The sequence below is a fragment of the Podarcis vaucheri genome, assembly GCF_965113315.1.
Source record: "Podarcis vaucheri genome assembly, chromosome: 16".
NCBI classification, from domain to species: domain Eukaryota; kingdom Metazoa; phylum Chordata; class Lepidosauria; order Squamata; family Lacertidae; genus Podarcis; species Podarcis vaucheri.
The window spans coordinates 31,387,271-31,403,712 of NC_138754.1; the positions used below are offsets into that span (position 1 = coordinate 31,387,271).

At 45.3% G+C, this 16,442-nt stretch overlaps 1 protein-coding gene across 4 annotated transcripts in view; it reads right to left on the minus strand.

The window, feature by feature from the left end:
* Positions 1-15,916, minus strand: part of GNB1L (G protein subunit beta 1 like) — an 84,514-nt gene extending 68,598 nt beyond the window's left edge. For 2 of the 4 annotated variants that reach the window (XM_082203404.1, XM_082203400.1), the window contains exons 1-2: positions 15,812-15,916; positions 13,214-13,284 (exon numbers count right to left, since the gene is read on the minus strand). The gene's annotated coding sequence lies outside the window, so the exon portion shown is untranslated. Of the gene's footprint in view, positions 1-13,213; positions 13,285-14,525; positions 14,667-15,811 lie in introns of those variants that run through there. The other 2 variants (XM_082203401.1, XM_082203402.1) reach the window with 2 other exon arrangements.
* Between the last annotated feature and the right edge of the window lie 526 nt (positions 15,917-16,442).

Consider the following 16,442-nt stretch of genomic DNA (forward strand, 5'->3'; position numbering starts at 1 on the left):
TCTGTAAACTCATTAAACCTCTGCATTGGAAAAAAAAATCAGATACAGGGAAATAAGCAACAAGTAACACCAGAAGATAAGTCTCCAAGCTGGAAAGGGAGTCATTTTTATGAGCAGACCCAACATTTAGGAATGCGAGAGAAAGTTTCCGATCGTTTTGTTTGGGGAGGATGGAGGTCTCGCAAGGAAGTGCGATCGCAAATGGAAAAACTTGCTATAAAAAGCTTTTCTTCCATGAATGGAAGAGGAAACAACCGAGTCCTTTAATTGTTAAATTGAGAAAAGAGGCTTCTCCAATGTCAACTTTATAAAAAACGAAAACAGAGAACTGAACACGGAGAAAAGAAAAACACAAATCGGTCCGAGGTATGCCACTTTTTCCACAATGCCCCAGACATTTTGAGGTTTTAGAGTCCAAATCCATGAACTCACTGCCAAGCGCAGGAGCGAAGGAGGTGTCATATGCCAAGGAGGAAGACAATTAGAAGGATGAATGAAAGCCTTCTGAGATAACAACTCCAGCCGTTTCCTTTTAATCTCGGATGAGCAGTCAACCTGGATGTTCCATATACATGCCAATTCCTGGATTCCCTCTCTCCCTCTCTCTTTCAAAAAAAGGATTATTTTGCTCACTTAAAACAAAATGATTTGTTATCCTGGGAAGCTTGTTATACGGCCATGAGAAAATAAAATGTGTCTAAGGGATTCGCTTGGATTTGCAGAGAATGCTTTCATCCTATCCAACACTTCTTAAATGAAAACAAAAAGGAGAAGATTGCTAGGAGCCAACAGATCTTGGCTCTATGCGGCGAGAAGCAGGAAGAAAGTCCCAGGTTCATCGCAGTCTTCTACAGTTTAAAAAAATAAAAAGGAAGACCCAGTAGCAGGAAATGGGAAAGGGCTTTTGCCAGAAACCCTGCCATCCAGGGTCAACTCTGCTGGGCAAGATGACCCATCTGACCTGGGAAATGGTAGTGAACTATATTCCTGCGCCATCAAGGGCTGAGTGCCAGGATGAAACAAAGATGGTTTGAATACAAAACTAGGACACATTAGGCCCTGGACTTAGCTCCACCGGAGGCAGAAGAGCAGGGCCAAATCCAACCAGTCCAGATTGACTGCTTTGTGGCACAGGCCTTGCATATGTGACAGTCTCACCCATTCTTAGGAACAAACTCGGAAGCTTATCTTCAATCTTCAGAGAGGTTAGCCGCGGGATAAGCATGGCAGGGTGTGCGTAAGAAGCCAAGCCCTATCACCCCACTGCAATTAAAGAACAATTAATTCCGCCTCCACCCGCTATGGAACAGCACCAAAAACTAGTTGGGAGAAAGAAGATTTCAAATGCTCGTGTATGTCCACATTTGCATTCTGTCCAAGTTTTCCATTCTTCCTCGCTTCATTCAGTTCCGCAGGCAGGACGGATGCTTGGGTGTTGATTGATGATTTATCGATCCGTTACATGCTTTACCTTGCTGGCAGGAGATGTTTCTCCACCCTGACATCTACCTCTGTTTTCTAGCAGTATATATAATAACTATATTTAAAGAAAAAAATTCCTTCCAGTAGCACCTTAAAGACCAACTAAGTTAGTTCTTGGTATGAGCTTTCGTGTGCATGCACACTTCTTCAGATACACTGAAACAGAAGTTGCCAGATCCTTCTATATAGTGAGAAGGTGGGGAGGGGTATTACTTAGAAGGGTGGTGGGAATGGGAGATTGGCAGATAGCTGAGATGAGCCTGTTGACGACTCTTAACGACTGCAATAGGTCTTACAGGAAAAGGCAAGGGGTGAGAAGGTGAAAAATGGCTTAGTCATGTATAATGAGATAAGAATCCAATGTCTTTGTTCAGACCAGGTCTCTCCATGGTTTTAAGTTTGGTAATGAGTTGCAATTCAGCAGCTTCTCTTTCCAGTCTATTTCTGAAATTCCTTTGTAGTAAAACAGCTACTTTGAGATCTTGTATAGAATGTCCTGGGAGATTGAAGTGTTCTCCTACTGGTTTCTCTGTTTTGTGATTCTTGATGTCAGATATATGTCCGTTTATTCTTTGGCGTAAGGTTTGGCCTGTTCGTCCAAAGACTCATGTAACTGAAGGGTTGGAAGTCTAGTCCAACCACCTGGTATGCAGGAATCACAGCTTAAGAATCCCTGGCAGATGGCCTTCCAACCTGTTTAAAAACCTCCAGGAAGGTAAGCCCACCACCTTCCAAGGTAAACCATTCCACTGTCAAACAGCTCTCACTGTCAGTATTGTCTTCCTAATGTTAAGTCGGAATCTTCTTTCTTGTACAGTGGTACCTCAGGTTACATACGCTTCAGGTTACATACGCTTCAGGTTACAGACTCTGCTAACCCAGAAATAGTGCTTCAGGGTAAGAACCTTGCTTCAGGATGAGAACAGAAATCGTGCTCCGGCGGCGCGGCAGCAGGAGGACCCATTAGCTAAAGTGGTGCTTCAGGTTAAGAACAGTTTCAGGTTAAGTACGGACCTCCGGAACAAATTAAGTACTTAACCTGAGGTACCACTGTAATAAGAATCCATTGTTATAGTTCCTATCCTCTGAAGCATGGGTAGGCACAAACTAAGGCCTGGGGGCCGGATCCAGCCCAATCGCCTTCTAAATCCCACCCGTGGATGGTGCGGGAATCAGTGTGTTTTTACATGAGTAGAATGTGTCCTTTTATTTAAAATGCATCTCTGGGTTATTTGTGGGGCCTGCCTGGTGCTTTTACATGAGTAGAATGTGTGCTTTTATTTAAAATGCATCTCTGGGTTATTTGTGGGGCAATTCGTTCTCCACCCCCCCCCCCCGCTCCAAAATATAATCCAGCCCCCCACAAGGTCTGAGGGACAATGGACCGGCCCCCTGCTGAAAAAGTTTGCTGACCCCTGCTCTGAAGTGACAAAAATACCCAAGTTTTTCCCATTTTCCATGTGACAGCCCTTCAGATATTTGGAGATGGCAAACATATCACCACCTTACAACCCTGTTTTGTTATTGGTCCATTGCTTTCGATTTCCATTAACTGTACTACTTGATGGGTATCATATACATTTTTTAAATAAACAAAACAGATTCTGAAATGCATCCATCTGAAGTTGTTCGGAAGGCATTCAAGATGTTGGAAGGTTTGTCCTATGCAGAGACCGGATCCCTCATCATCACATCTCTTGACTCATAAAAATAAATTGCTTCAAGTATCTGAAAGGATGATCTCAGGAAATATGCATGTAATAAGCCTTTGGCTTAAGCTCTTCAGGCGGAACGGCTTGCATTCCCAAACCTGCGCTTGCCAAGGGAGCGCCCACGTGGGGGCGGGGCATTTGTCAGTGAGAACTGGCGGGTGGGCGGTGCTTAACCCTCCCCTGCACCACCACATCAACCTCGTCTGCACATATGCTCCAGCCTCAAACACACTTTCCCCTCAGCTGGGCTTACTTCTGATCGCCAAGCCGCCACAGGAAGAATGGGCTAAAATGGGCAAGGGGGGAGAGCAAATCTGCCGGGGAGACTTGGTGGCTAGGGGTGGGGGGAGAAGACTAAATATCCTCTTCCTCCCTACCAATTATCTCTTTCAAATGCCTTGGCCTGAGCCGGCCCAACTATTAGACAGAGTCAGGAGGCCGCCTTGGGCAACTGGTTTTTGGCATCATGAAAGGGCAAATTTATTACCACTATATTTTTACTTCTAAGGGTAGGGGTAGGTGGCCTCAGGTGCCAAAACCTGGGGACTTACTATGAACTTTTGCAGGGATTTGTGACATTTGTTCTTCTGCCTCAGACAGCAAAATCTCTTGGCTCAGCCTTCCCAGGCCCTTACATCAGGAACCCTGTGTCTGCCTCGTAACATGTGCTTTATTCATTTGTTTAAGCCAGCCTGCCACCAATGTGCTCAAGGTGACATATGTAGCTGAAACTACTCAGTTACTTCAGAGTACAGTGGTACCTCGGGTTACATACGCTTCAGGTTACAGATGCTTCAAGTTACAGACTCTGCTAACCCAGAAATAGTACCTCGGGTTAAGAACTTTGCTTCAGGATGAGAACAGAAATCGGGCTCCGGCGGCACAGCAGCAGCAGGAGGACCCATTAGCTAAAGTGGTCTTCAGGTTAAGAACAGTTTCAGGTTAAGTACGGACCTCCGGAACGAATTAAGTACTTAACCCGAGGTACCACTGTAGTTACAAAAGTTGTTCCAAACACCGGTCATATCAGAAGTCTTTTTAGGCCTCATCGCCTCTATGCTCAGTCAACTTATGTTGGCAGTGTCAATTCTATGGTTGGGTTTCTGATTTCTGAACGTCTGATAAAGCAAACAGAGACACCTGAGAAAGAGCTATGAGCCTGGCTTCTCAAAGGTTGTCACCAAAAAAGTTCCCGAAGTGAAAAGGGTAAGGGGAGAAACACACTCCTGAGCATGGGTAGGCAAACTAAGGCCCGGGGGCCGGATCCAGCCCAATCGCCTTCTAAATCCGGCTCACGGACGGTCCGGGAATCAGCGTATTTTTACATGAGTAGAATGTGTCCTTTTATTTAAAATGCACCTCTGGGTTATTTGTGGGCCATAGGAATTCGTTCACCTCCCCCACAAAAAATATAGTCTGCCCCCCCCACAAGGTCTGAGGGACAGACCTGCTGAAAAAGTTTGCTGACCCCTGCTCCTGAGCTTCTCCAAGGATAATTAACGGCATGACAAGGATGAACCGCTCAGCTGGCAACACCCTCGCCCAGGTGTGAAAACTGGCAGTCACTTGGGCCCAAAGTGTAACGAAACACCTATAATATTAAGAAGTAGGCAAATTATCCCAAGACAATCCATCACAACACACAGTGTCAGGATGATTCATTAGGACAAGGAAACACTTGTACAGTGGTATCTTGGGTTAAGAACTTAATTCGTTCTGGAGGTCTGTTCTTAACCTGAAACTATTCTTAACTTGAAGCACCACTTTAACTAATGGGGCCTCCTGCTGCCGCTGTGCCGCACAATTTCTGTTCTCATCCTGAAGCAAAGTTCTTAACCCGAGGTACTATTTCTGGGTTAGGGGAGTCTGTAACCTGAAGCGTATGTAACCTGAAGCGTATGTAACCTGAGGTACCACTGTATTAATGAATGCACACATTCAAAGAGCGATTAGGAAAGGCCTCGTGTTTCCATCGAGCAGCGACTTCAGACTTTGAAAGCAACAAGTTTGGATGAATAGCTTTTGACTTTCTAAGACCAGGGGTCCATCTTCATCATGGGATCCCCTTTTAAGCATTTAAGCACGTCCCATCTCTTACTGTCTCCTCATCATCATCAAAAATTATTTAAGAAAGAAAATATCTAAGGTTACATAATGTAAGAAGACCCCGCTTGGTCAGACCAATGGCCCATGTAGTCCAGGATCCTGTTTTCACAGAGGCCATCCAGATACCTAGGAAAAACCCACAAACAGGACCTGCGCACAAGAGCACCCTCCCTGTCTGCAGTTTCCAGCAACTGGTATTCAGAAAAGATGTTGCCTCCATCATGGCTAATAGCCATTGAAAGTCTTTTCCTCCATGAATTCGTCTAATCCTCTTTTAAAGCCACCCAGGCTGGTGGGCATTACTGTTTCCTGTGGGAGCGAGTTCCACTGGTCAGTCACCTTAAACCAGCATGCGACCCCAGTGTAGCTTGTGACCTACTAGATGAGAATCAATGGAAGACCAAGGATGGGGAACCTGTGGTTCTCCAGATGTTGCAGGACTGAAACTCCCTACATCCCCAACCATGCTGGACCGGAACAGATGAAGTCCAACTGCATTTGGAGGCCCACGGCTGATGGGAGATGGAGGCCGACAACATCTGGAAGGCTTATGGGTCCCCCAACTGTGATACAGAAAAACATGGAGCAAGCTCAAGCTTTGTCAGCCAGTGGCTAAATGAAGTGAAATATTGTTGGGCTAAGGAAAATAATGAAAAGCCTAATCTGGCTGCGCATTTTTGGATGAGCATTCCAACTCATGTGCCTTTCAGTTTCTGGGAAGATTACATAAAAAAGGAGTTTCTCCACCCTCTCTCATGCGAACCATAAAATAGATTTATGGCCCAGGTTGGGGGAAAGAATATTTAGGAAAATAATGCATCAAACTCATTTATTTTTACAACCAGGATTTTCTTTCTAATCAACACAGAGCCAAAGTTTGGCCTTCCACTTAATACTCTGGTTACTCTTTCTACTATCAGCCTTGCAGAACAGACTGCTTCCCTGGGGAAACCGCTGCAGCTGTGTGGGTTTGGAAAGTCTTGCCTAATTTTTATAGGCAGTATCTTTCTCTTGAAGTACCAAACAAGATGCAACAGGGAGGGTGCTCAATCCTCGCAGAAAACATTTGGCCTGGGACAGTAAACCTGAGACTCGTGGTTGTTGGCGTTCATTGGGACTGGTTGGGTATAAGGCCAACAATAGGGGCAGCCTTAACAAATGACAGGCAGAGTCAATTCTAGTTCTGTAGCCATCTTCCTCCCTGCTGAGTTATTTAACACTGAGACTAAGCAGCAGTAAGTTAATAGCCAAATGCCACCTTCTAGACTAGTTCTAAGAAAGAAGGCAGTCAGGTCGGGGCTGCCTGACTTTGTTGTGGCCGGATGTCTGGAAAGATGCCAGCAGAGGATGGGTAATTCACCCTTCTGGAGGAGACAGGGAATGACTGACAGCCCATAAACACCACCCATTCAAACATCATCATGTGATTCATCCAGAGATCTTTATGCCCAGTCCCTGGTCCACCAGTAGTCCTAGGTCTACCAATAATCAGGATTCCTCAACCTCGTCCCTCCAGATGTTTTGAGACTACATCATCCCTGACCACTGGTCCTGCTAGCTAGGGATCATGGGAGTTGTAGGCCAAAAACATCTGGAGGGCCGAGGTTAAGGAAGCTTGCCTTAAGTGCTTTTGCCAGGCTTGAGCGTGTCCTTGAACTGTGATAACATCTTTTGCTTGAGAATGGAGAGATGGAGGAGACAATGTCATATAAACATCTGGCAATTTTTTTGTATCTGAAATACAGCAGCTAAGAATTGCACATGTTGCTCCATCCACTTTTGCCTCTGGTCCCACTATCTGTGCTCTCCAACTGAGCTGGGTGCTTCCCTCTAACACCTATGGGGGAGCTATGGGTGCACCAACCCTTCTGCCCCTGAGGAACATTCCCCAACTACCTCCGCAACATCAATACTAACAGAGCCAGCATAAGACCCATCAAAATGCAGCCACTGTGTACGGCCAAACCAAAGCCCACAGAACCCACTTTTGTCCATGTTTAAACAAAGTTCCTGGGAGAGAAATTTGTCCTCAAGTCTCAGGAAGATCGAGAGCTAAAAAGTGTTTTCATAGGTTCATTTTATTCTCATTTTTAGGGGGATCACTTTAACTGCTCCAGAGAGGCTCATAATTTTGAAACGGCTCAGGAGTTTAAACAATGGATGTTGAGCCTGTGTTAATTCGAAACCCTTGACTCATCCTGCCAACCTCACTTTTTTCATATGTCGACATTTTAATATTAAAGAAGCAGTAAATCCATCCATCTGGGTGTGTTGGATCAAAGCAATATTCCTTCCTTTTCAGATCCTATACACACACAGACACACACCAAAAAAACCCAAAACACTTGGGTTAGATTGGACATTTATGCAAATTTCCACTTGATGGTGACTTTTTTATATATATAAGCAAAAAAGAGAGAAAGGGGGAAAGTTTGAGTGTTGACTTTTTCACCGCTCAGAACTTACTCCTCCTCCAATAGGGGCAGAGCACATTCATCTATCTTGGAAAAGGGAATCCTGAGAATTAGTTGTTTTTTCTTGACGAAAGCCAACTCGTTACAGCTGACTGGTTCACAGTTTTTAGGCTGCCAGTGAAACAGATCTATGTGTGTTTTTTATGGATAAGCTTATGGAAAATCTTCACCCTGAGGGACAAAAAAGAAATTCTATAAAAAGACACGAGAATACGCAATACAATAGTGTCTGCAATTCATGGTTTATACAGAAAGAACAGGAAAATGTCTGGCTAGGAACCTTAACAACATGTGAGGGACAATGATTTAAGGTTATGAAGAAAATATTACAGTGACTGAATAATGCCGTTACATTTAAATAAAGAAATAAGCTGTGTTCAGACAAATGCCCTCATATGCTAAGCACGAGTGTGTGGAGTACAATAACTTTATAGACTTTGTAGGGAAGGAGCCATAGTTCAATGGGAGAGCCTCTGCCTTGAATGCAAAAGATCCCAGGTTCGATCCCAGGCATCTTCAGGTAAGACTGGAAGCAACCCCTCCCGAAAATCCTAGTTAATTTAGGTAGGTAATACTGAGCAAGACGAAGCAGCAATCTGACTCAGTATATACCGTACTTTTCCATCTATAAGACGCCCCCATGTATAGGACACCCCCTATTTTGGGGAGATTCAAATTTAAGAAAATGGGGGGAGATGGCACAGAGTTGTTGAGCTTTTTTCAGGGGGGGATTGCCAAAAATCGCTCGCCTGCCCGCGTCGCAAAATCCGCCTCCCATCTGTCCCCATCGCCAGCAGAAGCTGCCAATCGCCCGCCCAACTGCCAGAGCAACAGCCAGTCAACACCACCCATTGACACAGCAACCAATAACATGCACAATAGCCGATGACAGCCGCAGCAGCAACCAATCAAGACGACCCCCACTTTTTAGCATGGTTTTTAAAGAAAAAAACATAGTCTTATACATGGAAAAGTAGGGTATGTTCCTAGATAATAAACAGAGTCTTTCTGTATGATCAGCACCCCATTCAACTACTGTTTTCATTGCTTAACCCCAAATATTAAAAGATACAAAAAAGAGAGAGAGATTATCCAAAGCTCATAAGTAATTGGTAAGGTTTGTGAGCTATGGCCAGCCTACAACATTTTGGGCACCAAATCACAAAGGCAGGCTCCAGTGTTTACAGAACTATCCTAGACAAGTCTACTCAGAATTAGATCCCACAATCTGGTGCTTTTCAGATGTTTTGGCCTATAGTTCTCAGCAGCTCAAACCAGCAGCAGGTGGTCTCTTGTCAACGGGAAGCAATGTCCCACCTGCACTGCCAGAGGCAGCACGCCTCTGAATGTCAGTTCCCGGGAATCACAGGTGGGCAGAGTGCTGCTGCACTCATGACCGGCTTGCAGGCTTCCCACGGACATCTGGGAACAGGATCTTCGACTACATCGGGGTCAGCAAGGCTTCCCGTGCATGGGCCAGATCACTCCCATGGAGATCCTCTGTGGGCCGGACCGGCGCAGTGTGATGCTTGAAATCGCGTCTGGTTATGTCTGCGGCGCCAGAAATCGCTTCTGCGCATGCCCAGATGCCCAAAATCACGCCTGCACAGAAGTGATTTCCCGTGTCTGGGCATGCACAGAAGTGATTTCCAGAGCCGCAGACATGCGCAGACGCGATTTCTGGCATCTGGGCATGCGCAGAATCAATTTCTGGAGCCGCAGAAGAGAGTCCCCATGCCGTGCTGCGCCAGTTTAGCACAGCGCATGGGGACTCACCAAGCTGGCGGCTTGGTTCAGGGGCGGCTCATGGGCCGGTTAAGAAACCCTCATAGGCCGCTTCCGGCCCATGGGCCTTAGGTTGCTGACCACTGGACTACACGGACCATTGGTCTGATCCAGCAGGCTCGTCTTAGGTTCAAAAACATAATCTGAAGTTTGTTCTCTAAATCACTAATAAATTAATTGCTTACTACAGCAGCGATACTCTACTTCTCATCTCCTCCTAAACTACAAGACTCTCTAAGCAGTGATTTGACCATTTCACCATGAAAACACATACTGAGAACCAAGCCTTTCAAGTCCCACCAATCTCAAACGGAGCAATCTAAGCCCATATTTAGGTAATCCTCCCATTGAGATCAATAGAATTTAGAAGGGCTTTTCTTGCCTAGATGGCAATACTGCTCTTTAACTCCACCTTTTTCAGCAAGGTCTTGAACCACAGGGTTGGCAGTTAGCATTCAAGAGTCATAATAAAAGAGAGAGAGAGACCATCAAATTCAAATTGCACAAAATTATAAGGTGTGGGTCACTTGTTTGGGCATTTACAGGTCACTGAGATTAAATATCTGGGAGGTGGTTTGATATGATCTCATGGTACAAAGATCCCAAGCACCAGCTGCCCTCTGGAGCCCTAATGATGCCAGTTCAAGACGTCTCCAAAAATTGCATTTGTAATAGTCCAAAGCAGCTGTTTTAATCAGGAATAAAAGTGGTTTGCATATCCATCAGCATTTCATAAGCTTTTGACCCTATTGATCCAAAGATATTTAAACTAAAACCCAAGTACATTGACTAGGGAGTAAACTGTATTGAGCAAAACATTTAAAAACATGCATAGGATATTTCCACAGTGCAAGTGCAGTGGTACATATTACGGAGGATGAGGCCTCATTGAACCCAGTGGGACTTACCTCCAACTAAAATGGACATACGACTGGGCTCTGCTAACCCCCCCCCCCAAAAAAAACCCTGTACCTGCTTACACTACTACCCTCCAAAACACTGTGTTGTTGTTTTTTCCTTAGCACAAAATGCCTGCATCAGTGTAACCTGTTAACCACATCCGAGTGATCCTTATCTCGGCTTAATAAGCAGAAATATGAATGAGCCTTTTGCCTGCCCAAGTAAACTCTTTGTTCCTCCCTTCGCAGTGCAAGTGAACAAACCAGTCAAGATACAATTGCCCAAACTCTCCTACTGTGAAATAAGTGACATTAGCAGCCGCGTCCCATGCATGCTTGCATACAAATACAGAGTTCAGAGGATGTTCCTAGCACATGCGCTTAGGATCGTAGCCTAGGACAGGCTGGGGGATGTTTAGTTGAGGTGGAGGAGTCCCTCTGCACTGTGCTGCCTCAACCAGTGAGGGAGTTGATCAATGCACCCGCCCGGAAGCCAGCTGCATTGTCAATGGCGATAGCAGAAATCCCTGAAAAGGGTGTTTCAACCTGAAAGCTGGCATAGCAAAAGAGGAAGTTTTTTTCCCCTTCTTCCCCTGATCTTCTGCACAGGGGTTTGAAGTGCTCTTAAGATGATAATTCCAAACTGGAACGAAAATGCTGCCTGGAACGAAACGCTTCATTGCACCCAGTGGAGGCTGGGTCCATTAAGGTGAATGCCCCACCTGCCTGCCTTCTTACTTGCAAAAAGGCCTTTGGGGTGGCCCTGCCTGACAGCTTTCACCTCCTGAGTCTCAGCGTTGCCCTTCTAGAACTCAGGAGGGAAGAGGGTGGCGATGAAAGTAGAATTTTTTGGCTCTGCCTGCCATTGCCTCTGGCTCCACCTACTGTCCGGGTTCCCTGCCTGTCCAAATGGGCCCCAGCCACCACTGATCACACGTGTGCACACCTATTCTGATGTACTGCTCCTGATTTAAGTTACCTTGCTGGTCTCCAGCATGTCCAAACATCCCTTAAAAATTGTTCCTGCTTATTTGCAAAGGACCCAAAGGCACCAGAGGCTGCTTTGTGCAAAATTACACATTTGGATGCGCTTATTATCTTGGCTCGCTGCCTAAAATGAGGTGCGCCGAGCAATATTATAAGCTCAGGTAAATGAGGCAAAAAATCAGCAAACTGATTGACCTAAAAAGGAAATGCTCCAGGTCACGGGCAATTTGCATTCCCCCCCCCTAAGCCTACTACAAGAATTGATGAACAGATAAAACTACAGGAATATTATTGCATCCCTACTTGTAAGCTTGAAAACAACCACTCGCCTGGAGCAAGTAAGAAATCATCTTTACATGACCAGGCAGGGAAGTGCATGTAGTATATCAGAGAGAACACAGAACCTGCATTCATCTGAACCCCTTCTCTGTGTGTCCCCCTCTGATGTAGCTGCATATGGTTGCGACACAAAGACAGGCCTTTTTAATGGTGGCCCCTCACTTGTGCCCAAGCAAGACTTATTTGCTCATGCACTTACCCGTATTTTTCGCTCTATAACACGCACCCAACCATAACACACACGTAGTTTTTAGAGGAGGAAAATCTGTAGGCATGCCACCCGTAGGCATTTCCTCCATAACACGCACAGACATTTCCCCTTACTTTCTAGGAGGAAAAAGGTGAGTGTTATGGTGCAAAAAATACGGTATTTGTTGGTTATTAATACCAAGCTTAAGGTTATAATTTAAGTGGCTGCTATAGATGGAATTTGACATAATTTAAATATATTTTTATTGCTCCTTGATCATATTGATGAAGACTGGTATGGCACCTTCTCTTTCTACACCTGCTGAAAAAAATTCCATCCTGCCAGGCCTATGCAAGAAATTAATAATACATCTTCACAGAATGGTTAAGTGATGCCTGTTTTTAACTTTCTTATGTGGTTTTTATTGTATGGTCTTACGTATTTTTGCTGTACACTGCTTTCACATAGTTTATGAAATAGCAATCTATAATTTTTTTGTATAAAGAAACAATATTTTGAATCAATCCATCTCTTAATGGCCTAAAACAAGACCACCAATTTAATGACTTTAACAAAAGAATAGACAAATTCATGAGGGAGAAGGCTAACATTGGCTATGCTCTGCCTCCACGGTTGGAGGCAGTACAGTGGTACCTCAGGTTAAGTACTTAATTCGTTCCGGAGGTCCGTTCTTAACCTGAAACTGTTCTTAACCTGAAGCACCACTTTAGCTAATGGGGCCTCCTGCTGCTGCCATGCCGCCGCCACGCGATTTCTGTTCTCATCCTGAAACAAAGTTCTTAACCCGAGGTACTATTTCTGGATTAGCAGAGTCTGTAACCTGACGTGTATGTAACCTGAAGCGTATGTAACCCGATGTACCACTGTAATGGTTCTGAATACCTATTGCTGGAAACTACAGGGGGGAGAGGCTCTTGTGCCTGGGTCCAGCTTGCGAATTTCCCAGAAGCATCTACTTGGCCCCTGTGAGAACAGAGTGATGAACTATATGGGCCCCTGGCTTCATTCAGCAGGCACTGGCGGAGCTTCATGCTCTGGCATGGGGGGCGGCGGGGGTGGAGAGCAGGTGGGGGCGGGGCTGGCGTGCATCCCGGGGGCAAGGCGCTCCCCACACACGCCTCTTCCTCCGCCAGTGTCAACAGGCTCTTGTGTTCTTATGGACGAGCAGATATTTTAAAAATCGCAAAAAGGTTCATTATTTTAAACCCAGATACTTACAGAAACTGTAGCTGGCAGGTACTAGTCCTTGAAGAGGCAACCTCACACACACTTGAAAAAACATGCAATGTCTAAAAGAAGGAAAGTTATCTATTAGCTATTGAACCATTCAGTATCATCTCTATCATTTCTGATTGCCAGATTCACTTTCTGCAAGTGCTCCTGTTTCTTAACTGGCATCAAGGGACAGGCAGAAATTCACTGTATGTCAATGAAGAAGATGACACCTGTTGGATTTTTTTGCCCGCATTCAGTTGGTAAGGCAAGGGGGAAATGCTAGGGAGGAGGGACAGGTTCAGCAACAAATCCTGCCTCATACCCTGTATTCACAAGGGAAGACCACACCTTTCGGATTCCTGCCTTGCTCACTCCTGTTAAAAACACAGCTTCACCTTCAAAGGGTGCATCTTTATTTGGTTATTTAAGAAAATTATTCCCCACCCACCATATAAGCTTAGTTTTTACACACACACACACACGTCAGCAATAAAACAAATACCTAATAGAAAAATAATAAACATGGTCAATGCAACAAATGATCTAACATTTTAAAAGCCTGGGGAAATGATAAGGCTTTTGTCTGACACTGTGAAAGCATGAGAGTCAATGTGCAGAAGGTTACCACCAGTTCACTATTGGGTTTAAGCTTCTTTATCATTGTATTAATCTTATTTTACTTAGATGGAGGAATCCTTCTCATTTTATGCTGGAAAGGCCTCACCCAGAATATCTAGAAGGGAAGTAATTCCTGTTGGGTTTTTAACCTCTTGTTAAAGCCACTGTGGTGTCCCATCTGTTTAACACCTCTCCCATTTCAGGTATGTCTGGCGCCACCATTGTTAGTTTTCCAATGCCAGGCTAAGACATATTTATCTGCGCAGGCATTTTAAGTTTTGTAAGCTGATCATTGTTCAACCCGCTCTGTTGTTTTTAGCTGTCCTGTTTGTTTGATGGTGTGTTGTGTTATGTGTTTTTGCTTACGTTATGAGTTGCTTAGCTGCTTTTATTTCCTTTTCTATTCCATTCCATTCCCTGCCCTGGTATTCACATTCTGCATCACTGCGCGGGCAGGAAGGGGGCAGCATGCAGTCGAAAGAGCGCTGTGCCATATACAGTAAAGATGCCAGCTCTACCTGTTGGAGTCCTGCTCCACGGCTGCAAGAGACTTAGCTCTGCCAGCAGGAATCCAAAGAAAGCCCCTTACCAAATAAAATGGCTCTTGTCCCTGCAGGCAAGGCAACACCTGCTGAATTCCCTGCGTCAAGCCCCCTTCCACCCTATAATACTGCAACCTTTCTATAGGAAATTGCACCTGTTGAATTTCTCCCTGCATTCCAGCTGTTGAAGGCCAGGCCAAAGTACCAACAGAAGAAGAGCGGCAGGTGAAAATGATGGACTTTGCGGAACTGACAGGAAAAATCCAAAACCAGCACAATCAAATATTCCAAAAAGACTGAAGTAAATTTATACAACATTTGAAAGATCGTTGTAAGCAATTAACAACGCTAGGAGGGTTATCTGAAGACTTGTAATGAGAAGGTTTTTTTTTTAACCTTTCTATATTTATTTAAATTTTGAGGTACAGTATTTAGTAATGAGTTACATTAGAATTGGAAAATATATAGAATGCTGTGATATAAAGGTTAGTTTTGAAAGCCAAGAGGTGGGAGGGAAGGAAGTCGACAGGCTCTAAAGAGCCAAAGAAGTGGATAATAACAATGCAGAGGGTATTAATACGACATTAGGACAGACCTCAGGAAGCCCAAATAATATACTTATTAAACGACGAAGACTCAAGTAGATCCCTTGCAGTCGCTAGATACCTGATTAATGTCTTATTTCATAAGAGGAGAAATGGATCACTGTACGACTCTGACAGCTTAGCCAAACTTAAGAACCATCAATAAGTGCCAGAACTAAGACGCATATCCCCCAAAATCCGAGGGATTTGAATTGCGGTTGACATAGAGGGAGCTTATTGTATATAGTGTTTACTTAATTGAAGTAAAATTGGTTTTATATGGGTGTTTTAACTTGGAACTGTTTAAATTGTTTGTTTATGGATAAATCTTGATGTATTGTTTTAGATATGGGCCAATGGCCGTAATAAATCAAATCAATCAATAACAATGTGATTATATATGTTTAAATGGAAAATTAATAAAAATTATGATTATTTTTTAAAAAGGCCACGCCAAGTGGGGGTGGATGGGCTGAGCAGGGGACCACCATGCAACCCAAAAGCATGCCTCACCAGGTAAGGTTAAAGGCTTGCCCTGTTGGGTTCCTGCCTGCCTCACAGCTGCTAACTTAGGCCTGCCAGAGGGGGAGGAGTATCCCAAGAGTGCCGCATTATTGGAGGCGTCAAAGCCCCCCCCCTCACCACAGGCAAGGCTAGACCGGTTGAATTTCAACCTGCTCTGCAGCTGTAAAACCAAAGCTACGGAGCGTGGGGGGAATCCAAAGAAGGCCTTACTGGATAGGAGAGTGGCCTCTTCTCCAACAGGCCTCTCCCCCACACACACACTAACTGAAGCCCCCATTCGCCCCTCCCCACAAATATCCCCCCTCACTCGCTAACTACATTACATTCCTCACCCATGAGGAAGACGATCGATCGGCGATCTGCAGGCGATGCCTGCCCGGCTGCACAGCGCGCAGGGCTACGCATGGAGCACAGAGAAGGAGAGAGAGCGCGCGGGCGCGCCGACAACACCGTCACGTGACGGGGACTCCGAGGCGGCTCGAGCGCCTCTGCGGCAAGGCTTTCGCTGCTCCGCGGCGCATGCGCGGGCTTGATTCCTCGGCTGGGCTGCAGCCCTGCGCGGTGGAACGTTGAGGAATGTTGCAAATCTGGAGTTTTGGAGGGAGGGAGGGGCAGGTGTTAATGGGGGCGCTAGCAAAGGGGTACGTGTGGCAAAGGGGTATGTATTTAGCGGTAGGTGGAGGTGGCCGGTTGCAAAAGGAAAAGGGGGACACACTCACTGCGCTTTTAATAGTTGTGTTCGAGCAATCAATCAATCCCCAGGTGTAGATTGGAGGACAAGCTGCCTGCACCAGTAGAATCTGTCTCTTCTCTTTACTGCTCTGCACAACTGTTACAGGTCCAGTAGCCTTTGCATTCTTTTGCACGCTAAAAGGTAGAGCTCCTAAAGGTAAAAGGGACCCCTGACCATTAGGTCCAGTCGTGGCCGACTCTGGGGTTGCAGTGCTCATCTCGCTTTATTGC